Raw genomic sequence first — 25,179 nt, forward strand, 5'->3', positions numbered from 1 at the left:
CTAATATAAAGATAAACATCCTACAACTGAAAGAAGCTGTTTGACAAGGTAGCATGGAGAGTACTTGCCTATAAGTCACCAAGAGTCAGATATGACTGGATAATTAAAACAACAACATAGTCCAACTTACTGCATATCTCTACAGTGAATATAATTATTTAATCTTTTTGCTTGAAGAGCAGTATAGAATTTAATCTTAAAATATGCTCTGCTACCAACATGCCATTTTATTAACTTCTCTTGAGATCACAGTTAAAGATGGTATATTCTGTGATGCCACTTTGACAGGCACAACGTGACCTTTTATGTCCCATCCAGTGGACTGTAACCTGTAGTCTTCCAGCTCTCACTCGGCAGGAATTCTGCAATGTTGATGGAACCTTCAGCTTTAACAGAGTAACTCTGCTGACCTATAACCCTTCACAGTAGTTCTGACAGCTGCCTTCCATGCGTAGAAGCAACCTCACACTCTTAATATTTCTGTCCTGTTTGTTAGATAAATATACAAGATCTAACTTCAGTATTACTTGATACATAAATATTTGAAAAGCAGAACTTGGTATGGGTACAACTGAAGACATAATAACTACATTTTCAATATATGATATAGATTATTTTATAATTTAGACAATAGAGGGCATTTTAGACAAAGAAATTGCTAATAAGTATAGTCCACATGAAATTAATTTATCAAAATTTACTTATGCTTTGATTATTGTCACATGTTTTTCTGGGACTATCATCTCTTCCCTCTTGATTTTCTGAATTTTTGTATATTTTTTAACCATTTAATGTTAGCAGATTCATGTGAAGACATAAATAATATCAGTTTTCATGACTTCCTGGATGATTTTACTATGTTCCCCTGATAGGAGAGCCACTTGAAAAAATTCACTACTGTGCCAGTTCATTTATATTTCACGTTTTATCACTGACTGTAGATTGATTGGTGGTGTCCAGACTTTTAAGAAATTTTGTAACATTTTTCAAATTGACATAAATCATTGAAATCTTCATAAGTTAAGTTAAGCATGAGCTGCTTCTGTACTTTGCATAGTGAATATTATGGTGAGGAAAGCCAGTATTTATAAGATTTATGTAGGATGTCGCTGTTGTTAGTTGCGAAGTCATGTCTGACCTATCCCATGGACAACGTTTCTCCAGGCCTTCCTGTCCTCTACCATCCTCTGAGTCCATTTAAGCTCACGCCAACTGCTTCAGTGACTCCATCCAGCCACCTCATTCTCTGTTGTCCCCTTCTTCTTTTGCCCTCAATCTTTTCCAGCATTAGGCTCTTCTCCAGTGAGTCCTTCCTTCTCATTAGGTGGCCAAAATATTTGAGCTTCATCTACAGGATCTGGCCTTCTAAAGAGCAGTCAGGGTTGATCTCCTCTAGGACTGACAGGTCCGATCGCCTTGCAGCCAAGGGACCTGCACCACAGCACCACAGTTCAAAGCCCTCAATTCTTTGGTGCTCAGCCTTTCCTATGATGTGTATGTAGGATAGGTAGGATAGGGTTTGCCAAATCAGCCCTGATTATTTAATGAAGCTGTTGTGATTGTAACTGCTGCATACTTTAACCTAAGAAATAGAAAACACTTTTCCTCATCTCAGACACAACCCTTCACAAGGGAAAGGTAGAATTTCAGATAAGTCAGACACTGCCTCTTATGGATATAGATTTTTTTCCAGGTTATTTTTAAAGCAAAGGAAAGAACTATGAATTAGGTTGAAAAAGAAAGACTAACATTATTCTCTCTGGCATCTGTTTCAAGTTTTCTCTTTCAAGAAATCTGGAGAAAGTTTTGCAGAGAGGCAGCATCTTATAGGAATAGATAAAAATATTTATTTGGGACTCTCCATTAGGTCACTGATTTTTATTTTTTTGCTTTATGGCAATGCCAGGGGTTTTTAATTCTTTGTACAAAATATGAATTTGAAATTTATGGCCACCTTGAATCGGGCCTCATCAGGCCTGCTAAAAAATATTATTTGTATTTAGAAGGCTTGTTTCATCTGTGATAATTTGAATCCTATTTCAAATGCCTTATAGGGAATTCTGTAGCAGACAAATATAACATGAATACTGGTAACAGTTTGTAGCAAAGATAAGCAGACATTCAGACTCTGTCCAAAATGGGTCAAATACATTCCAGAATAACTATAGGCTCTTCCTGGTAATTTTTTTGAAACAACTGATTGTTTGCTTCTTTTTGAATCAGTATAGTAAAATATAACTTCTTTCAAATTCTAGTTTGAGAAATTTTAAAAAGCATAAATAAAACCAAATCAAATTGTAATAATCTTTGTTGTGAAGTAAATTAAATGGTATATTTAGCTAACAATAGATTTAGTTTTGCTTTGTAACAGTATTTGATATATTTGTATTGTTTTGTATATAATTTGTATACAATTACAATTCTATATTATTTTGTGTATGAATACGTTGTTAGATGCGTGAATGCTTTCTGCACCTTATGTTAACTGCTTAAGACTTTATATATAGTGGATATGAGAAGTCTAATTCCCCTGTTAAAATGCTAGGTTTTGGGGATGTAAAAAAATATCAGACCAAATTAATCACTTTAGCCTTTAATATAGCATAGGTGCGGTACAATTCAATTGAAAAACAAATTGAAATTTTGGGGGGAGGAATAACATTGAAAAACATACATGTGTCACATCCTTAAACTAATACTTTATTGAAGCACCTTTTGATTTTATAACATCATTCACTGTTTTCGGATAGGAGCCTATCAGCATATAACATCTTGCCTTGAGAATCTTTGTCCGCTTTTCTTTCAAAATCATTTCTTTTCTTTTTTTAATTTTTTTTAAATAAATTTTTAACGTTACAAACAAAAAAAGAAAATACATTTTCCACCCTTGTGCTATACATAAAAAAAAAAAGGAAGATTTGGGTCTTCGGATATATCCTCATGATTGCCAAAATCCACGTTCTCGAGGTACAGGTACCGAAGCGTCCAATGTTCCAAGCCATAGTCCACAAATGGTTTCCAAGTCTTCCAGAAAATATCTTCTTTATACACACCATTTCTAATTTTAATATCACATGTCATTTTATCATTTAAAGCTAATTTCCACATTTCAGAATTCCACTCTTCTATTCTAAAAATCACATCTAGTTTCCAATATCTAGCTATTATAATTCTACCTATTATAATCATAATTCTAATCAATTCTTTTTCATATTTTGTTAATTCTATTTCCTTAATTACCAACAATAATATAGTTTCCACTCTCAATGTTATTACTTTCCCCATCATTTCAAATATCATTTTCTCCAATTGTTGCCAAAACTTTTTAACCTTATCACATTTATACCACATATGTTCATAAGTCCCCAATTCCATCTCACATCTCCAACATTTTTTACTAATTTTTTTATCCATTTGTGACAATCTTACTGGAGTCAAATACCATTTCCAAACAACTTTATAATTATGCTCTTTAATCCTTATAGATAAAGTTCTCATAATTCTACTATTCCAATTCACATTCCAATCTGACTCTGGTATTTCAATATTAAGATCTTTTTCCCAATTTGTCCTCATCACTCTTTGTAATTTTTCATCAGAATTTATAATCTTATAAACCCTACTAACGAGTCCCTTTAGCCCAATTTCATCTTTCATAATCCGAGATACTAAATATTCAAATTCAGTTTCACATCTATTTATCGAATAATTTTCCCTTAATTTTTTTGTCCATTTTTCTATCTGTATTTTTTCAAACCAACTTAACCCTAATTTTTCAATAATTTCTTTATTCCTCCTTTCATTTTCCATAACTTTTATCCAATCTCTAATAATTTCTATATTTTCCTCTTTAATCACTTCATTACGTCTTATATTATTTTTAATCGGCCAATTTCCAATTGTCTTCCCCAAAAAGATTATATCCGGAATTAAAATTTTAACAAATTTATTCCACATTTTACTTAATCCCTTTAACCAATAACTTCTAATTACACATTTTAAATTTGCTTTATCTAAAAACCACCTTGATCCAAATTTCTCTATATCCCTTAACTCTAAGTCTCTCCAATGGTTATCTTCACCTTTAAGTATTTTTACCACTATCCGGATACCATATGCACAGTAATAATTAAATAATTTGGGGATTCCTAATCCACCTTCCTTTTGATTTTGATACCACATTTTCTTCACTAATCTAGGTCTTTTCCCACCATTGCAAAATTTGTCCAATTTTTTCTGATATCCTTCAATATCTTTCTCTGTCAAATTTAACGGTAGCATCTCGAATAAAAAGTTAAACTTGGGCAGCAACATCATCTTACACATTGCAATTCTACCAAACCAAGACAACTTTAACATTTTATATTTATCTATCTTCTTCTCAATTTCATTAATCACCACATCATAATTAAGTTTTTTCAATTCTTTAACCTTGAGTGAGAGCACTATACCCAAATATTTCAATGTATTTTAATCCTTATCCCAAATTGCTCTTGCATATTCTCAGACTCATTACCATTACTATCCATCAATAATTCTGACTTTGACCAATTTACTTTCAGACCTGTCATTTCCTCAAATTCTATCAAATGCTTATATATCTTTTCAGGTCTTTCTCTACATTTTCAAAATAATTAAAGTATCATCCATACAAATTTATCTTATACCCCTTATATCCTTCTAATTCTTCATCTTTTTCTATCATTTTTGTCAGGATTTCCATAGCCAATAAAAATAATGTTGGGGACAAGGGACATCCTTGTCTCGTACCTGCTTCTAATTTTATCTCTTCAGTTAATATTCCATTCACCTTCACTCTTGCACTACTTTTTTGATACAATTTTGAAATAACATGTATAAACTTATTACCAAAGCCTAAAGCCTCCACAATTACTTTAATAGCTTCCCATTGTACAGAATCAAAAGCTTTAAAAATATCCAATGATACTATACCAATTTTATCACCATTATATTCAGCTACATCTATAATATTTAATACTCTTCTAACAATATCACTCATGTATCTGCCCTTCACGAAACCTACTTGGTTGTAACTTATATATCTATCTATAAATCTATTTAATCTATTACTTATAATAGCAGTAAATATCTTTGCATCCTGATTAATTAAAGAAATGGGCCGATAGGACTCAATCCTTTCTAAATCTTTATCTGGTTTAGGAATTAGGGATATCACCGTTCTATTCCATGACGAAGGTACTTCTCCACCATGTAATATTCCATTAAATAATTTTTGCAATCTTGGTATTATTAATTCTTTAAATTCTTTATAAAACTCAACAGGTAATCCATCCTCACCTGGAGCTTTCCTAACTTTATTTTTTGTATAACTCCATTAATCTCATCTTGTGTTATATCTTCTTCCATCAATTCCTTATATGTTTGATCAATTTTCACCACATATTTTTCTAAATAACTTTGCAATTTTCCCCGATTAACTGGTTTCTTTGAATATAGATTCTGAAAAAAATTTCTAACCACTTCACATTTCTCTAATTTTTTATAACATCTTATACCTCTATCATCTATCAAAGCTCCAATTTCTCTCTTCTCTCTTTTATTTTTCGCCATCTTTGCCAATAGAGTTTCTGTTACTAAATTCAAAAAAATTCCTATTTAAATATCTCAAATTTCTTTTTACCAACTCTGTATCCTCTTCTATCATTTTATTTCTTAACATATTAAGCTCCTGAAGAATTTTTTTTTCTTTAGTAAGCAAAAATTGATTTTCCAATTCTTTAATCTGATTTTTATCTCTTTCCATTTTAATTTTATAATTTTTATATTTCCTACTTGATAATTTAATACTCTCCCCTCTAAACACCGCTTTCATCGCATCCCAAACAATTTCAAATTTAACCTCCCCATTATCATTTAATCTCCAACTTTCCTCCAATTTTTTAAGTATCCATTTTTTATCCTTTTCATTTTTATACAGTTTCTCCTCATATCTCCAATAACTTCTTTTTTTCTCAAAATTAAAATCTAAATCCACCATAACTTCTGCATGATCAGAATCTTTAAAAATTCCCACATCTACCTTATCCACATTATTCAACAAATCTTTAGAAAGAAAAATATAATCAATTCTAGAATATGTATTATATATCTTAGAGAAAAAAGTATATACTCTTTCAATTCCTTTGACCTCTCTCCACACATCCACCACGCCGTTTCGAAGCATCCACGTATTTAAAATCCCCATTTTATTTGCTCCTCCACAACGAGTGGGGTTATTACTATCTATTTTATCTCTGATTAAATTAAAATCCCCAGCCACAATTACTTTCCCTACACTTTCATTCTCCAAAATTTTTGTTATTTTTTCAAGAAATTCTCTTTGTTTCTCATTCGGTAAATATAAATTAACAAGTGTCACTTTTTCCTCATTAAGATTTCCAACAATTATTACATATCTTCCATCTTCATCCAAAATTACCTGATGTTTTTCAAAATATATCCTATTTGATATCAATGTCGCAACTCCTCTAGATTTTGAAGTTCCAAAAGATTTTTCATATATTTGCATACCCTTTATATATATTCTATTTGAATCTTCAGATTTTTGATGGGTTTCTTGTAAAAATAATATATCTGGTAAATCCCTTTTAATTTTTAATTCTAAACGTTTTCTCTTAATTTGATTTCCTGTACCTTTCACATTCCATGTCATTATTTTTATAACTCCCATTTAAAATATAAATTTTTAATCCTATCCCCGCCTCTTCCTTTCTGTGCCCAAAACCCAACATTAAACTCCCATATAACCAACATTTAGCATAAAGAAAACAATAAAAAAAACAGAAAAAGACAGAAAACAAAACAAACAATAGAAAACAAACAATCTTCTTCCCCCACATCCTCGTCGGTTTCGCCTCTATAAAGAGAATGGGGGAGAGGGGATGTGCCAATGTCCGGGTCACTTCTTTTGGGCTATCTATTTAAATTCGTCACTCAAGAAAAAAGAAAGTGATGGCTGTCTCCCGCATTCGGCTTCGCATTTTCCAAGACTCTTATCTGCTTCTTCTCCTGCTGTATCCTCACGACTTTTCTTCTGTTCAACCAACACAGGTGATATTTCTTTCCTCTTTAACCCTTTAGGGTCTTGCCCCCCGATAGCCCCTTTTTCTTCTTCTAGGGTTGATGTTTCCACGTGTATTCCACCCATCTTAAGCATTTGATCTTTTATCTCCATTAAATCCTCCTCCTTGATCAGTCCAAGCTCCCGTAAATATAATATTGCATCTATGTCTGGGGTAATTGTACGCATCCTTCCTTTATAAAAAAATTTCAATTGTTGTGGTGGCCTCCAGTTATATCTAATTCCATTATCTCTCAAAACCTTTGTAATTGGTTTTAAAAAAAATCTCCATGCCCTTTCTTCTCTTGATATATCCGGGAAGACTTGAATAGTCTTCCCTTCAAACTTCAAAGCATCTCCCATCTCTCTCACCTTGGCCATAACTTCCAGCTTATCACCAAGATTTGCAAAACTGACAAGCACATTCCTGTTGGAACCATTTTGCCTTCTATATCCAATTCTAAAAACACTTGCCAGATCTGCTATTGTAAACGTAATTTGCGTGTCGAGATCATTAATCCATTTTAAAACCCGCTGTTTCAAATTATCTACCTTTTCTTCTGGAATCCCTCGGATAACCAAATTATATTTCCTCATCTCTTCTTCCAAAGACAAATTCTCTTGTCTTGCTGCTCATTTTTGTAAAATATTTCACCAATTTGCCGATCCACTTTTGTCTCATGTACATAAATCTGCTCAAGTTCATCTTTAATAATTGTCATTTCCACTGTTTGCTTTGCAAAATTTTCATTCATTTCTTGTTTCATTTTTTTCATTTCCAATGTCATTTCCAATGTCATATTATCAATACGCTCCGATAATCCTGCTATTTTTTCCCCAATTTTGTTTAAAGCTGCAGCAACTTGCTGCATTTCTGAAGGTTGTTGAGTCATTTTAAAAAGTTTTTTAAAAGTTTTCAAACTAGTATTTCAAACCGCTTTTGCAGAGGGTCTTAATGAAGATCAAGGGACAGCAATTTTTTAATTGGAGCCGAAGCGGCTTATTTTTCACTCGAAAGCTTATCTCTCAACAGCTTGTGACTCATAGTCACTCCACAGAGAGCACAGATAACTTCACAGCTTTTAAACAATAATCAGCACCATTTTTTCTCCACGTCAGCAAAGGAAAAAGAAAGAAAAATTTACTGCTTCATTCCAACTTAAACTTCGGAGAAAAATCCTCTCCTTTATTGTCTGTGATCATAAAAGCACATAAACAAGCTGTTACTTTCCTCTCAAAAAAAATTATCCATCAGAAGACAACGCCCAGTAAAATCCTGCTGCTCCGGTCAAGTTTCCCACACAAAAAATCAATTTAATCTTCAATTAAATTCTTCTCCTTGACAAATTCAGTCTTTAATATTCACACCTTGACCTCAGCAGTAAAGCACAGAACACGATATTTATAATAGCAAAAGCGAAAGACAGCACTTTATTCCAGACTTAATCGTGTCTGCCGGTCGGCTGGTCACCCCCATGCTGTAAAAACTCCATAATTCAAGCAGTTTCAGATGACCTACCAGTTTTAAATTCAGTCTGCTGGGCTGTTAACACTTTCACTTCACGATTTATTAACTTTCATCCGTATCGGTGCATTCCAAACACATAAATCCTCATAAATCTTCATTAATAAGCCCTGTGAAGTGAAGGAAAGGTCCTTACCCCACCACGGTCATGGCCACGCCCCCCTTTCAAAATCATTTCAAATCTAGTGGTGTAGTGGTTAAAATGCAGTGTTAAAGGCAAACTCTGTCCACAGACTGGAGTTTGATCCTGACCAGCTCACAGTTGACTCAGTGTTCTATCCGTCCGAGCTTGGTAAAATGAGGATCCAGATTGTTGGGGGCAGTATGCAAATAATGCTTACATTAAAACTGCCTCAAGTGTGCTATAAAGTGTAATAGACTGTGTATCAGCCTAAATGCTGTAAGTGCTAAATCTGTCAGATTGTGAGGACATATCATGTCTGTAGCCATTTACAATTGGATTCAGGTCTGGACTCTGGCTAGGCCATTCCAAAACTTTGATCTTCTGGTGAAAACAAACATTTGTAGGTCATTTTGGTGTTGGAAGGAGAAATTATTCTTTATAATCAATATTTTTGCAGAGGCCTAAAAGTTTTGTGTCAAAACCAACTGATATTTGGAACTGTTCATAATTTCGTCCAAATAAAGCCTCAGTTCCAGCTGATTTAAAACATCCCCAAAGCATAATAGAATTATGGCCAACCTTGGTCTCATCAGACAATAACACATTTTCTTCTCTGCTTTTTCAGAATTCATGTAGGTTTTTGCAAAATATAGCTGGGCTTGAATGTTTTTTCTTTGTAAGAAAAGGCTTGCATCTTTTATTTATTTATTTTGTCACACAGTATATATAAGCATAAGCATGAAATAACTATACAATATATAAGCATATATATAAGTATGAGTATGTAATAACTATATTAATTGGATATAACAAAAGGAAACAATAGGACAGGAACGGTAGGCATGCTTGTGCTCTTATGCACGCCTCTTTTATGCATGCCACTCTTTCCCACAATCCAGATATACGACAAATATGGGAGACTATTGTAACATGTAGTACACAACCAATACGTCTTAGAAAATCCTACAGCTCCTTTAATATTACTATAGCTTTTTGGCAGCCTCTCAAACCAGTTTTATTTTTCGCCATCTTTGCCAATAGAGTTTCTGTTACTAAATTCAAAAAATTCCTATTTAAATATCTCAAATTTCTTTTTACTAACTCTGTATCCTCTTCTATCATTTTATTTCTTAACATATTAAGCTCCTGAAGAATTTTTTTTCTTTAGTAAGCAAAAATTGATTTTCCAATTCTTTAATCTGATTTTTATCCCTTTCCATTTTAAGTTTATAATTTTTATATTTCCTACTTGATAATTTAATACTCTCCCCTCTAAACACAGCTTTCATCGCATCCCAAACAATTTCAAATTTAACCTCCCCATTATCATTTAATCTCCAACTCTCCTCCAATTTTTTAAGTATCCATTTTTTATCCTTTTCATTTTTATACAATTTCTCCTCATATCTCCAATAACTTCTTTTTTTCTCAAAATTAAAATCTAAATCCACCATAACTTCTGCATGATCAGAATCTTTAAAAATTCCCACATCTACCTTATCCACATTATTCAACAAATCTTTAGAAAGAAAAATATAATCAATTCTGGAATATGTATTATATATCTTAGAGAAAAAAGTATATACTCTTTCAATTCCTTTGACCTCTCTCCACACATCCACCACGCCGTTTCGGAGCATCCACGTATTTAAAATCCCCATTTTATTTGCTCCTCCACAGCGTGGTGGGGTTATTACTATCTATTTTATCTCTGATTAATTAAAATCCCCAGCCACAATTACTTTCCTACACTTTCATTCTCCAAAATTTTGTTATTTTTCAAGAAATTCTCTTTGTTTTCATTCGGTAAATATAAATTAACAAGTGTCACTTTTTCCTCATTAAGATTTCCAACAATTATTACATATCTTCCATCTTCATCCAAAATTACCTGATGTTTTCAAAATACACCCTATCTGATATCAATGTTGCAACTCCTCTGGCTTTTGAAGTTCCAAATGCTTTTTCATATATTTGCATACCTTTTATATACATTCTATTTGAATCTTCAGATTTCTGATGGGTTTCTTGTAAAAATAAAATATCTGGTAAATCTCTTTTAATCTTAAATTCCAATCTTCTTCTTTTAATCTGATTCCCTGTACCCTTCACATTCCATGACATTATTTTTATGACTCCCATTTAAACTGTAAATTTTTCAATCCTATCCCCGCCTCTTCCTTTCTGTGCCCAAAACCCAACATTAAACTCCCATATAACCAACATTTAGCATAAAAAAAACAGAAAAAGACAGAAAACAAAACAAACAATAGAAAACAAACAATCTTCTTCCCCCACATCCTCGTCGGTTTCGCCTCTATAAAGAGAATGGGGGAGAGGGGACGTGCCAATGTCCGGGTCACTTCTTTTGGGCTATCTATTTAAATTCGTCACTCAAGAAAAAAGAAAGTGATGGCTGTCTCCGCATTCAACCGCATTTTCCAAGACTCTTATCTGCTTCTTCTCCTGCTGTATCCTCACGACTTTTCTTCTGTTCAACCAACACAGGTGATATTTCTTTCCTCTTTAACCCTTTAGGGTCTTGCCCCCCAATAGCCCCTTTTTCTTCTTCTGGGGTTGATGTTTCCATGTGTATTCCACCCATCTTAAGCATTTGATCTTTTATCTCCATTAGATCCTCCACCTCGATCAGTCCAAGCTCCCGTAAATATAATATTGCAGCTTTGTCTGGGGTAATTGTACTCATCCTTCCTTTATAAAAAAATTTCAATTGTTGTGGTGGCCTCCAATTATATTTTTAATTCCATTATCTCTCAAAACCTTTGTAATTGGTTTTAAAAAAAATCTCCATGCCCTTTCTTCTCTTGATATATCCGGGAAGACTTGAATAGTCTTCCCTTCAAACTTCAAAGCATCTCCCATCTCTCTCACCTTGGCCATAACTTCCAGCTTATCACCAAGATTTGCAAACCTGACAAGCACATTCCTGTTGGAGCCATTTTGCCTTCTATAGCCAATTCTAAAAACACTTGCCAGATCTGCTATTGTAAACGTAATTTGCGTGTCGAGATCATTAATCCATTTTAAAACCCGCTGTTTCAAATTATCTACCTTTTCTTCTGGAATCCCTCGGATAACCAAATTATATTTCCTCATCTCTTCTTCCAGGAGACAAATTCTCTTGTCTTGCTGCTCATTTTTGTAAAATATTTCACCAATTTGCCGATCCACTTTTGTCTCATGTACATAAATCTGCTCAAGTTCATCTTTAATAATTGTCATTTCCACTGTTTGCTTTGCAAAATTTTCATTCATTTCTTGTTTCATTTTTTTCATTTCCAATGTCATTTCCAATGTCATATTATCAATACGCTCCGATAATCCTGCTATTTTTTCCCCAATTTTGTTTAAAGCTGCAGCAACTTGCTGCATTTCTGAAGGTTGTTGAGTCATTTTAAAAAGTTTTTTAAAAGTTTTCAAACTAGTATTTCAAACCGCTTTTGCAGAGGGTCTTAATGAAGATCAAGGGACAGCAATTTTTTAATTGGAGCCGAAGCGGCTTATTTTTCACTCAGCTTATCTCTCAACAGCTTGTGACTCATAGTCACTCCACAGAGAGCACAGATAACTTCACAGCTTTTAAACAATAATCAGCACCATTTTTTCTCCACGTCAGCAAAGGAAAAAGAAAGAAAAATTTACTGCTTCATTCCAACTTAAACTTCGGAGAAAAATCCTCTCCTTTATTGTCTGTGATCATAAAAGCACATAAACAAGCTGTTACTTTCCTCTCAAAAAAAATTATCCATCAGAAGACAACGCCCAGTAAAATCCTGCTGCTCCGGTCAAGTTTCCCACACAAAAAATCAATTTAATCTTCAATTAAATTCTTCTCCTTGACAAATTCAGTCTTTAATATTCACACCTTGACCTCAGCAGTAAAGCACAGAACACGATATTTATAATAGCAAAAGCGAAAGACAGCACTTTATTCCAGACTTAATCGTGTCTGCCGGTCGGCTGGTCACCCCCATGCTGTAAAAACTCCATAATTCAAGCAGTTTCAGATGACCTACCAGTTTTAAATTCAGTCTGCTGGGCTGTTAACACTTTCACTTCACGATTTATTAACTTTCATCCGTATCGGTGCATTCCAAACACATAAATCCTCATAAATCTTCATTAATAAGCCCTGTGAAGTGAAGGAAAGGTCCTTACCCCACCACGGTCATGGCCACGCCCCCCTTTCAAAATCATTTCAAATCTAGTGGTGTAGTGGTTAAAATGCAGTGTTAAAGGCAAACTCTGTCCACAGACTGGAGTTTGATCCTGACCAGCTCACAGTTGACTCAGTGTTCTATCCGTCCGAGCTTGGTAAAATGAGGATCCAGATTGTTGGGGGCAGTATGCAAATAATGCTTACATTAAAACTGCCTCAAGTGTGCTATAAAGTGTAATAGACTGTGTATCAGCCTAAATGCTGTAAGTGCTAAATCTGTCAGATTGTGAGGACATATCATGTCTGTAGCCATTTACAATTGGATTCAGGTCTGGACTCTGGCTAGGCCATTCCAAAACTTTGATCTTCTGGTGAAAACAAACATTTGTAGGTCATTTTGGTGTTGGAAGGAGAAATTATTCTTTATAATCAATATTTTTGCAGAGGCCTAAAAGTTTTGTGTCAAAACCAACTGATATTTGGAACTGTTCATAATTTCGTCCAAATAAAGCCTCAGTTCCAGCTGATTTAAAACATCCCCAAAGCATAATAGAATTATGGCCAACCTTGGTCTCATCAGACAATAACACATTTTCTTCTCTGCTTTTTCAGAATTCATGTAGGTTTTTGCAAAATATAGCTGGGCTTGAATGTTTTTTCTTTGTAAGAAAAGGCTTGCATCTTTTATTTATTTATTTTGTCACACAGTATATATAAGCATAAGCATGAAATAACTATACAATATATAAGCATATATATAAGTATGAGTATGTAATAACTATATTAATTGGATATAACAAAAGGAAACAATAGGACAGGAACGGTAGGCATGCTTGTGCTCTTATGCACGCCTCTTTTATGCATGCCACTCTTTCCCACAATCCAGATATACGACAAATATGGGAGACTATTGTAACATGTAGTACACAACCAATACGTCTTAGAAAATCCTACAGCTCCTTTAATATTACTATAGCTTTTTGGCAGCCTCTCAAACCAGTTTTATTTTTTCATCAACTTTGGAAGGACATCCAGTTTGTGGTAATGTCACTTAGGGTGCTATATTTTCTACATTTATTGAGGACTGTCTTCACTGTGTTCCATGGTGTATCCAATCTCTTGTAAAATTTTTGTACCTTCTCCTGATTGAAACTTTGCATCAATGAGATCCCTTAGATGTTTTATAAATTCTTTACAGAGCATGTAAGAGGCAACTGAATAAATGTCAGAAAAATCCTACTAAACCTACCAAACTTTATTTTGTTCATCTATAAGTATTTGATTAAAATCTATGAAAGAAGTTAAAAGTTTCAATATTAAAATTAAATTTTAAAGCGCTTTTGGTTATCATTTTATTAATTGATTTGTGAAATAATATAGTAAAATATGTTTTAGGAATATAGGAACCTATGATGAAATATATACTTCTCAATAAATTGAAATCTCTGTAATTTAAATTGATATACATTAATTTGTTAATCTATATTAAGGGCTTTACTTTTACTAACATAATCTGGATCAATTTAAATATAAAGAAATTTCATATTATTTCTATGTCCCTTAAATTTAAATATTTTGAAAATTATTTTAGCAAATTAAATATTTATGAAGCATTAGATTCGTGGAATCTAGGATTCATGGAATTAGATCCACCATCTTTTTCTCTCATTCTCTCATTCATACTGATATGAATTACACACAAAAACACATACACACAATTCTAGAGTATCCAATTACTGTTAGCAGAATAACTTAGCACATTTTTAAACGTAGTCCTAAAAAGTTTGTCTTGGTAAGGAAATTGGATTATTAAATCATTACTTTTTAAAGCATTTATTGTTAAAATCTTTAATACATAATGATGCAGTTCTTGACCTGTATCTTAATAAATTAGGTTGCCTTGCTTATCACAGGAAATAACTGCTGGATATAATTGTAACAGCATGTGTCAGTTTTGCACTCCCCATGAAAACTCTTCAGGTAGCTTTTTAATCTATCTCTTGTCTTAGAATGTTTACACAATGTCTTTAACCCATTATGATTGCATATCTTGCATATAACAGGCTTCTGCTGACTCAAGAGATAAGCTAACATTCTTGAGCCTAGATTTTTATCCCATTCCATTCTACAGTATTCGTTGTCTGCTTCATATTGTAATGACCTGATAATCTTTCTTTCTCAGTGTGTAAAATTTAGAGAAAATGTTTGCTATCCTATAACAAAAAAAGAAAGGAGGGTTCCCCCCCCCCAAAAAAAAATTCTTCCGTCTCTTAAAAAGAAAATCTATGGCATTGTCTTCTCAAAAGAAGAGAATCAGTTTTCAAAAATTGCATGCAGTATTCATTGTAGAAGAAAGTTATCACACATTTTTATTTACAGCAAAATCTTTTAAGTACCTTGTATTTGATTATGGTTTTCCTCAAGGGAAGATATTTATAATTGTACACCAATTCTGTCATATCCCAAACTACAGACTTCCACATCATATTCAACCGTCTTTTGCAAAATTCACCTAGGTAAATTATTAGTGCAAGACTTAAAGGCTTTTTTGCACTATTTTGCATTTTATCTGCAAATATTCATTTGGGCATTGAACAGTTAGAAGTAAAACACTGAATTCTAAAGAGGGGTTAGAGATATCATTCTATTAGATATATATTTTATGATTTTCAAAGGTGTCTCTTCAGATATATCCCATGAATATAATTTATTTTTTAAAATTATGATGTAGGTAAGCCATAGAATATTTTCATATAATCAGAATAACTCAATGCATATTAGTATCCAGTTTTTTATTATTATTTATATAATAAAAGTATTTAAATTTTATTTAACTATTTTTAATTAATAGTTAATAGTGTCTTAATATTTGAGAGCTCATTAAACAGCCACATAGTTTACACTAAAATTGTTAAATTCAGTATCTATAAATTAGTTTTTCAAAAGCAAAGTTCTATTAATGGTAATAAGTTATTACATAATAAAAATCAGTATGGTTTCATTTACTGCCTGCTATACTGTCTAAGTGAAGCTACGAAGCATAAGCTTTTAGCATGCTTTGGCTTGTTGAAAAGGAAGTAATGAATATCTTTGTTCAAAATAACATCATTATGACTGTTAAAAGAGGGAGCCAGAAATAAGAAATCATGATTCATAATCTTTATTCAATGTTGGCAAAATATTTACATAATTTATACAAAGGAAATATTCATCTTTTCCAGTGTTCGAGGATATATGTACCCCATGTTCACCTTAACAACCAGTGCAGTTGGTTAATGACTGCATTGGGAAGAGCAGGAATTGGAGGTTGTAAATGAGGCAATCACATGGGCCACTTAATGCCTGTCACAACTTCTGACTATAATGGGCAGGCTCTATTACAGTTGCGAGTTGAGGATTATGTGTACTTCATTTTAGTACTCTATTTCCCTAATCTTAAAAATATGGTTTTCCTCAAGGGAAGATATTTATAATTGTACACCAATTCTGTCATATCCCAAACTACAGACTTCCACATCATATTCAACCGTCTTTTGCAAAATTCACCTAGGTAAATTATTAGTGCAAGACTTAAAGGCTTTTTTGCACTATTTTGCATTTTATCTGCAAATATTCATTTGGGCATTGAACAGTTAGAAGTAAAACACTGAATTCTAAAGAGGGGTTAGAGATATCATTCTATTAGATATATATTTTATGATTTTCAAAGGTGTCTCTTCAGATATATCCCATGAATATAATTTATTTTTTAAAATTATGATGTAGGTAAGCCATAGAATATTTTCATATAATCAGAATAACTCAATGCATATTAGTATCCAGTTTTTTATTATTATTTATATAATAAAAGTATTTAAATTTTATTTAACTATTTTTAATTAATAGTTAATAGTGTCTTAATATTTGAGAGCTCATTAAACAGCCACATAGTTTACACTAAAATTGTTAAATTCAGTATCTATAAATTAGTTTTTCAAAAGCAAAGTTCTATTAATGGTAATAAGTTATTACATAATAAAAATCAGTATGGTTTCATTTACTGCCTGCTATACTGTCTAAGTGAAGCTACGAAGCATAAGCTTTTAGCATGCTTTGGCTTGTTGAAAAGGAAGTAATGAATATCTTTGTTCAAAATAACATCATTATGACTGTTAAAAGAGGGAGCCAGAAATAAGAAATCATGATTCATAATCTTTATTCAATGTTGGCAAAATATTTACATAATTTATACAAAGGAAATATTCATCTTTTCCAGTGTTCGGAGGATATATGTACCCCATGTTCACCTTAACAACCAGTGCAGTTGGTTAATGACTGCATTGGGAAGAGCAGGAATTGGAGGTTGTAAATGAGGCAATCACATGGGCCACTTAATGCCTGTCACAACTTCTGACTATAATGGGCAGGCTCTATTACAGTTGCGAGTTGAGGATTATGTGTACTTCATTTTAGTACTCTATTTCCCTAATCTTAAAAATATGGTTTCCTAAATAACATATAGAAAATGCCTTATACATTGTAAGCCGCCCTGAGTCTTCGGAGAAGGGCGGGATATAAATGTAAAAAAAAAAAAAAAAGTTTTCCATATATTTAATTTAAAAACTTGAATTAATATTTTAGTACATAGAGTCATTTAAATATTATTGCTCTGGCAAGTCAATATGACGGATATGTGCAGTTCGTTCTTTATTAGTACTATTACTATAATATGTTAAATCTTTGCTTGAGTTACATGCAACTTCATTTCAGTCTGCATTGAAAATAATAGGTGCAGTTAAATGCATCAGTTAACAAAAATTATCTGTTAACAGAAACTACTGACAGAACAGGATAATTCTGCCTGTTAATCATGTATAACCATTGGAGTTAAACATGTATAATCATTGGAATTAATTATGTATAATTATTGGGGGAAGAGACAAATGACTTCATATGCCTCATGAAGCAATCATAGTCATCATGCATTATGCCAGATCTCTGTTGCTATAGTAAATTTCCTGTTATCCATGATTTAATTGTGGAAGAGAAGGACAGCCTTTTGTTTGTATTAAAATCTGGTTTGGTATTAGGGGTGATGGTGGAAGTAGTAGTGGGTCCCATTTCTGAAATACACTCTTCTGAATTTCAAGTTGTGCGTTAGCTCTGAGCAAGAGTGAAGATATAGCTGTATTCACCCAGAAATTTCAAGTGTCCTTGGAGGGAACTGGTACAGATCAGAGACTATTTGTAAAGTTGACCCAATAGAATCAAATGAAATTACTGCTAGCTTACCTGCCTCATTGGCAACCCCACTCGAATTCTTCAACTCCATGGCGAGGTTGACAGTGGAATTTTTAATTGTTGGTTCTGAGGGGAACTTATCTGTGCCAGAATAGCTCAGGACTTCATAGTCACTATGGACCTAGGCTAGATTATTGGGAAGTACTAAATCATGGTGGAATAAATATGTGTGATCAGATTTTTGCCTCAGAGCTCTATAGTTTATAGACAAATTCTGGGAAATGAATTGATACAGCAGATACCTAAAGCATCAATGCTAATATGACCTGGTATGGTTCTTTTATTGTAGCAGTATAAGAGCAGCAAAATGGCTTTGCTTCTCTATTATTATTAAATTCATAAATAGCCAGTTGGAAGTCTTGTTTTGGATATTCAGGTTCCTTGCTGGATAATTGTGAGGGTATTCTAGAAATCTCTCAAATAAAATCACTCAAATTTGCTCTGAGTTAAAGTCACTGGAAAGGTTCTGTAAAAGAGACTTTTGTTCAATTAACTGGGAATAATTTCAGTTTATTAGTCCTGAGGAAGTGAACAAAGTCTTTTGTGCTATGAATTCTGCCACTTGTGTTCTGTATCCATGTCCCTGCTAGTTGGTCAAATCTTTCCAGGGAATAGCTTGAGATTGTGTTCAATCAATGGTTAATACCTTTTTACATGAACAGATAATTCTATCTGCTTTGAAGGAGTCGGTTGTCCATCATCTCTCCAGAGGCCATCTTTGGAATCAACAGTAGTTGGATAATTTTCATCCAGTGTCCAGTCTTTCCATTTTGCAGTAGATTATTGTTGTAGGTACTATGCTTCAATGTGACCTGGAAGAAATAGATTGTCTGACTTTTTTTCAGTCAGGGTTAGGAGCAGTTATTATATATAATTGCATTGATTGTATTTGTGGATACCCTTTAGAGGACTTGATGTGAGAGTAATATATTTTAAAATCTTTTAGAAACTTTCTTAATAAAATTTATTATGTAATATTTAACAGCACTGAAGATTTTCTTGGCACCTTCCTTCAGCTGCCACTAAATCCTGTAGTTTTTCATGTAAATTGAAATTTGCGAATCCATGAAGATTACCGTTATAGGAAAAGCCTTGGCAGGGCTAGTCAGGGCCTACGCCAAGCCTCCCAGGGCCTCCCTAGGGCCCCTGACGTACCCCATGTTCACCTTAACAACCAGTGCAGTTGGTTAATGACTGCATTGGGAAGAGCAGGAATTGGAGGTTGTAAATGAGGCAATCACATGGGCCACTTAATGCCTGTCACAACTTCTGACTATAATGGGCAGGCTCTATTACAGTTGCGAGTTGAGGATTATGTGTACTTCATCTTAGTACTCTATTTCCCTAATCTTAAAAATATGGTTTCCTAAATAACATATAGAAAATGTCTCTAAAGTTGATCTCCCATATAATCTCTAAAACAATTTTTCACATTCCACAGAGGGTAGAGGAATGGTTTGAATTGTATTATCTGTCTTGATGTTTGTAGAAACATGTGATACACACATTTTTTTAACCATTTGATTAAAACTTCACATAAAAAATATCTAGGAAAGAATCTGTTATATCTTTTATAACCTGACATATACATCCCTTATTTAAACTATAGATATGTCAAATTGATTGTAAAATTTAAAACATGAAAAAAAATTCATGTTTCATGATTTCAAGGCCTAGTTGGGAAAATTGAAGAATAACCCAAACAACATTTGAAGGAAGTACACTATCAACCCATTTCTGTATTAGTCCAAAACAACAAGATTTATTTAACTTTCATCTGAGGAAATATGTAGAAACTTATCTTATCTGAGGAAATACGTAGAAACATTCAGGTTCAGTCTCTTACAGTTATTTATTTATAGTTATATTCAAACAGCATTGAATATTTTTATTTATTTAATAGCTTGTATAGCCACCTTCTCATAAACCATGATGCTAGAAGGAGAAGGAGAAGGAGCAGAATACATAAAAATAACATCATAAAATACTAAATAAAACAAAGCAAAAATTCCCACAAGATTTTAAGAGAATTACTTAACATCAGACAACCATTCTGTAGGAGATATGATTCCTACGTTTGATGGAAAAATCACATTTTGAGGACTTTCTGGCAGGCAGGTAGAAATGAGACTGATCTCACATCAGGGGGTTCAATAGGACAGATGCCACAGTAGAAAAGGCATGCTGCCTGAGTCTCACCAGATGTAACTCCTTAGTAGATGAGACCCACAACATATCATTCCTGTTTAGCCTTATTTGACAAGTAGATATAAGCAGCATTGGCTCAAGTAAACTTGTCTATGGTAGACCTATGTAGAGCTTTAAAAATCAAAACCAGCACCTTGAATTTGCACTTAAAAGCAAACTGACAACTAATGTATCATGGAACAGAGGTATAATGGGCACTATCCCTGGATGCACATAACTGCCCATGAAGCCACATTCTGCACTAGCTGAAATTTCTGGATATACTTCAAGGACAATCCCATATGGAGCACATTGCAGTATTCCATTCTAAAAGCCACTTGTTTCTCAAGCAGAAATTGTGAATCTAGACGGGTCTTCAGATTGTGTCCTGGGTCTGTTTGGGGCAGTACCACCCCATCCAGAACCAAAGAGGATAAAATCTCAGATCCTAGAGTGACTCAGTCTTTCCAGGACTCATCTGAAACCTGTTGTTCCCCATCCAGGCAGGTCTTCAGCAGCATCACTTAATTTGCCCAGAGTGGAGATGTATAATACTGACTGTAATACTGTAAAACTGACATTTTGAAGTAATGTAAGTAATGTGTCATGATATATTGATGAAACCTTATCCCTAGGAACAGATAATTTCATCTAATAGCTTCATATACATGTTAAATAGGAACAGAGACAATATCTAACTTTGGACCCCACAAAGAGGTTAATGATGGGATGTGTATATAGACTGGTATTGGCCCATCAGGGGAAGCAAATCAGAAGAATATTTTGCCATACATACCCTACCTGGAATGATCTAGAAGGATACCATGATAAATACTGTTAAAAGCAGTGGTGAAATTAATTTTTTTGACCATCGGTTCTGTGGGCATGGCTTAGAGGATGTGGCAGGGGAAGGATATTGCAAAATCTTCATTCCCACCCCACTCTGGGGCCAGCCAGAGGTTGCCAGTTCTCTGAACTACTATCCATTCTCCAGAACCTGTCAGAACCCGCTGGATTTCACCCCTGATTAAAAGCTACCAAGACGTCAAGAAAAGCAACATCAAATGATGGTAAAGATTCTAAATCATCCAGGTCATGGTTGCAAAAGTGCTTTTTCAAAAAGGCATTTGGACTTCCCTCAGGTGTTTTTTTAAAAGAAGCTGAACTGAAGCAGCTTCTCAGATGAGAAGTGAAATATTTCAAAGAAAAAGACCCCCCAAGAAAGTCCAATTGCCTCCTGGAAAAAGCACTTTGGGACAAGAGCAAGGACAGCAAAACCCCTGTGGTGCTTCTGCAAGAGATCATCTAAAACATGCCATGCAACTATGCAATGCTTTCTCTGTCCAATACCCAGGCATGAAGTCTGACTGAAAGGGATCCAAATAATTCATCTAGGGCAGTGGTTCTCAACCTTTATAGTGCTGCGACCCCTTTAATACAATTCCCCACAATGTGGCGACCCCTTTAACACAATTCCCCACAATGTGGCGACCCCAACCGTAAAATTATTTTCGTTTTGAATTTATTGCGCCTGAAGCCGTATTGGCTAGCGATCTGAACTGCTTGCGATTGCCTTGAGGACGGATGCATTAAAGCGGAGACTCCTCCCCTATTAAGTTTATCGCGCCTGAAGCCAGATTAGGCTAGCGATTGGGAGTGATTGCAGCTGGCTTGAGAGGGAGACATCAGAGCAAAAATTTCTCTCTTTTTTAATTCATTGCGCCTGAAGCCGAATTCGGCTAGCAATTTGAAGAGCCTGCAGCTGGCTTGTGGAGTCAATCATTGGAGCGCGATTCTTCGACTTGCAAGTATGCTTCCGAGTATACTTAGGCGACCCCTGGCAAATTGTCATTCGATCTCCAACGGGGTCGCGACCATAGGTTGAGAACTGCTGATCTAGGGCCTGCTGCAACTTTTGTCCAACTATCTTCTCCATAACCTTCCTCCTAAAAAGAGTGATTAGATCTTGGAAAAAAATTGCCCACCAGCCAGATCCAACAATGGTTTCTTGAACAGTTCACCAATTATCACTACTAAATGCATCTATTAATTCAATCTTGCTGGTAATATTTCTACAGCTTCAAAGGAAAATCTAGCTACTGTAAATGTTAACAAAATTATTTAAAACTCCTTGAACATTAAGCAGAATAAGAATAACATTACTTTTAACAAGAAATTCATAAACAAGCAATTGTAGTAACTAAATATTACATGAAACATTTAGTATTAAATAATATATACTATAACTAAACAAAAATTTCCAGAGGAAAGAGGACAATCTTTTGATAAGTTGGACTATCTGTTTGTAAAGAATATATAAGGCAGTGTGCTGCTCTACATCAGATATACATCATAAAATGGAGGAGGGAAGCAGAATTGATTAAGGCTAGCCAGGTTTAATTTGTGTCTGCTTGTATTTAGCAGTTTAAGTTTCTTACATTCAGTTTGTTCAGAAGCATGATGAAGTAAGTGCTTCTCGCCTCTGTCTCAAATCAGAAATGCATGAAGTACAGCTGCAGAGATAATAAATTCCCCCCAAAGGCCTTGGCTGAGCAAATTAGGTGTCAATGGGGTGCCTGCGCAGGCAGTACTCTCTCTAATTAGTCTCTGGAGCCTGGTTGGTGGCTAGAATAAGATGATCTAATCAATTGGTCTGTGTCTGATGGTACGTGTAAAAATCCTACCAGGCAGAGCTGTCTCCCATAGGTCACTCACCTGCACAGCAGGATTACTCATTTTCATTTTTCATCTCTTCCATCACATGATGCTGACAGTTGGTTTTAAGAAAATTAAATTTAAAAAAAAAAACTGGTTCACAGGCCAATGTGGGTCAGAAAGAAGTTGTGTTATGGGAATTGGTGATTAATTCATTAATATGTATTGCAAAAAAAAAAAAACCTTGCATGGAGTCAAAAATAAAATTATTTTCAATAGCACCAAAGATGTCTTTAGTAAACTATCAGCAAAATAAAATTACTATTGAGCATATCAGGCATAGTGGCATTTACAGTGTGCCTAACAGAATCTAATTGGGGAGCATATTAAATACAGGAGAAATATGGCATGTATTTGTTATCAGTTGCTTTTTAAAAGAACAATAAAATCTGATTGCAAGATGCAGCAGTGGTACTAAATAGGCCGCACTGTGAAAGTCGTGTGTGTGTTTTGCATGCTAAGCCACTGGGACAGCCTTGCCCCATTCAATTCTTCGGGGGCGGGGGAAGAGGAAATACCAGATAAATTCTGTTTTAGAAGCTATAGTTGTGCAAAAAGAGCTAGTAAACTCTAGTTCTAAAACATTTTTAAGCTGGTGGCAAATATTCTGAAATTAATGTCTCTTTTCCTTCTTATTACTTCAACTAATATTAATATTTAAAATCAAATCCTTTCTCTCCATTTTGCACAATAACACAGCAGTATTTTAACTATTGTTTAATTTGTGAGACAAATTGTTTTGTGCTATAAAATGTACATACACGATTTGATAGTTTTATAAATTGTCACTCCATCCACTAGTAAGTAAAATGTTATGTTATTAATGAACTGTATTAAACAGACAAAATGAATTATACAATATACAAAATGAATTATACAATGCTCTCTACATAGGGCTCCCCTTGAGGAGCACCCGGAGACTTGTTAGTCCAGAATGCAGCTGTGCGGGTGATAGAGGGAGCTGTTCGGAGCTCCCATATAACACCAATCCTGCGCAAGCTGCACTGGCTGCCTGTGGTCTTCCGGGTACACTTCAAGGTGTTGGTCACCACCTTTAAAGTGCTCCATGGCTTAGAACCGGGTTACTTACGGGACCGCCTACTGTCACCGTTTGCCTCCCACTGACCTGTGTGCTCTCACAGAGAGGGACTCCTTAGGGTGCCGTCGGCCAAGCAGTGTCGGCTGGCGGCCCCAGGGGAAGGGCCTTCTCTGTGGGGGCTCCTACCCTATGGAACGAACTTCCCCCTGGACTTCGACAACTCCCTGACCTCCGGACCTTTCACCGCGAGCTTAAGACCTACTTATTTGTCCGCGCGGGGCTGGCATAGAATTTTTAGATGTTTTATGGGTTTTATAGGTTTTAATTTTTAATTAATTTTTTTTAATTTAAACCCAAATTTTTTGGGTTTTAAATGTATTTTAAATCTGGGCCAAATTTAAAAAGTTTTTTAGCTATTGTTTTATTTGTATTGTGTGTTTTGATTGTTGTTTTTATATGGCTGTTCACCGCCCTGAGTCCTTCGGGAGAAGGGCGATATACATATTAAAATATTATTGTTGTTGTTGTTATTATTATTGTGACAATACAGTAATGTGTGTGTGTTTGTAGTTTCTTACTGTATTGTCACAATGTATAATTAATTCTAGAGGAAATAAACTTTGGAGGGGAAAAGAAAAAAAGAAGTTCCATATAATATCAATATAAAATTAATTCAACTTTTATACTTATTATTAACTCTAGATCATATTTCTTTCTTGAGAATATATTTCTTTTTTTCTTGGCACTTGGGAATTTCTTACATTTTTTGGCAGAGCAGATAATGGGGCTGACCTTAAAAGCAACCTAGGAGGATCAAGTATTCAGAATGGAGAGGCTCATATAGTGACAAGAAGTTACTGTTACTACGGTATATCATGACTCTACTGCTAGAACTGCACTGGTATCAGTTTGGATGCAGTTTAAGATATTGGTTATTTATTTATTTTTACTTTTAACACACTTTTTTTAACTTTTAAAACCGAACCTTCAGAAGACCAAGATATTTACGGGATTGTTCTCTCAGTGA

The 25,179-nt window shown here is 34.2% G+C and overlaps 1 protein-coding gene across 4 annotated transcripts in view; it reads left to right on the plus strand.

Annotated features, from left to right (window-relative positions):
- CDK14 (cyclin dependent kinase 14) overlaps positions 1-25,179 on the plus strand; it is a 263,918-nt gene that overhangs the window by 232,466 nt on the left and 6,273 nt on the right. The gene's annotated exons all lie outside the window — the stretch shown is intronic.

Source organism: Ahaetulla prasina, chromosome 4 (genome assembly GCF_028640845.1).
Source record: "Ahaetulla prasina isolate Xishuangbanna chromosome 4, ASM2864084v1, whole genome shotgun sequence".
NCBI classification, from domain to species: domain Eukaryota; kingdom Metazoa; phylum Chordata; class Lepidosauria; order Squamata; family Colubridae; genus Ahaetulla; species Ahaetulla prasina.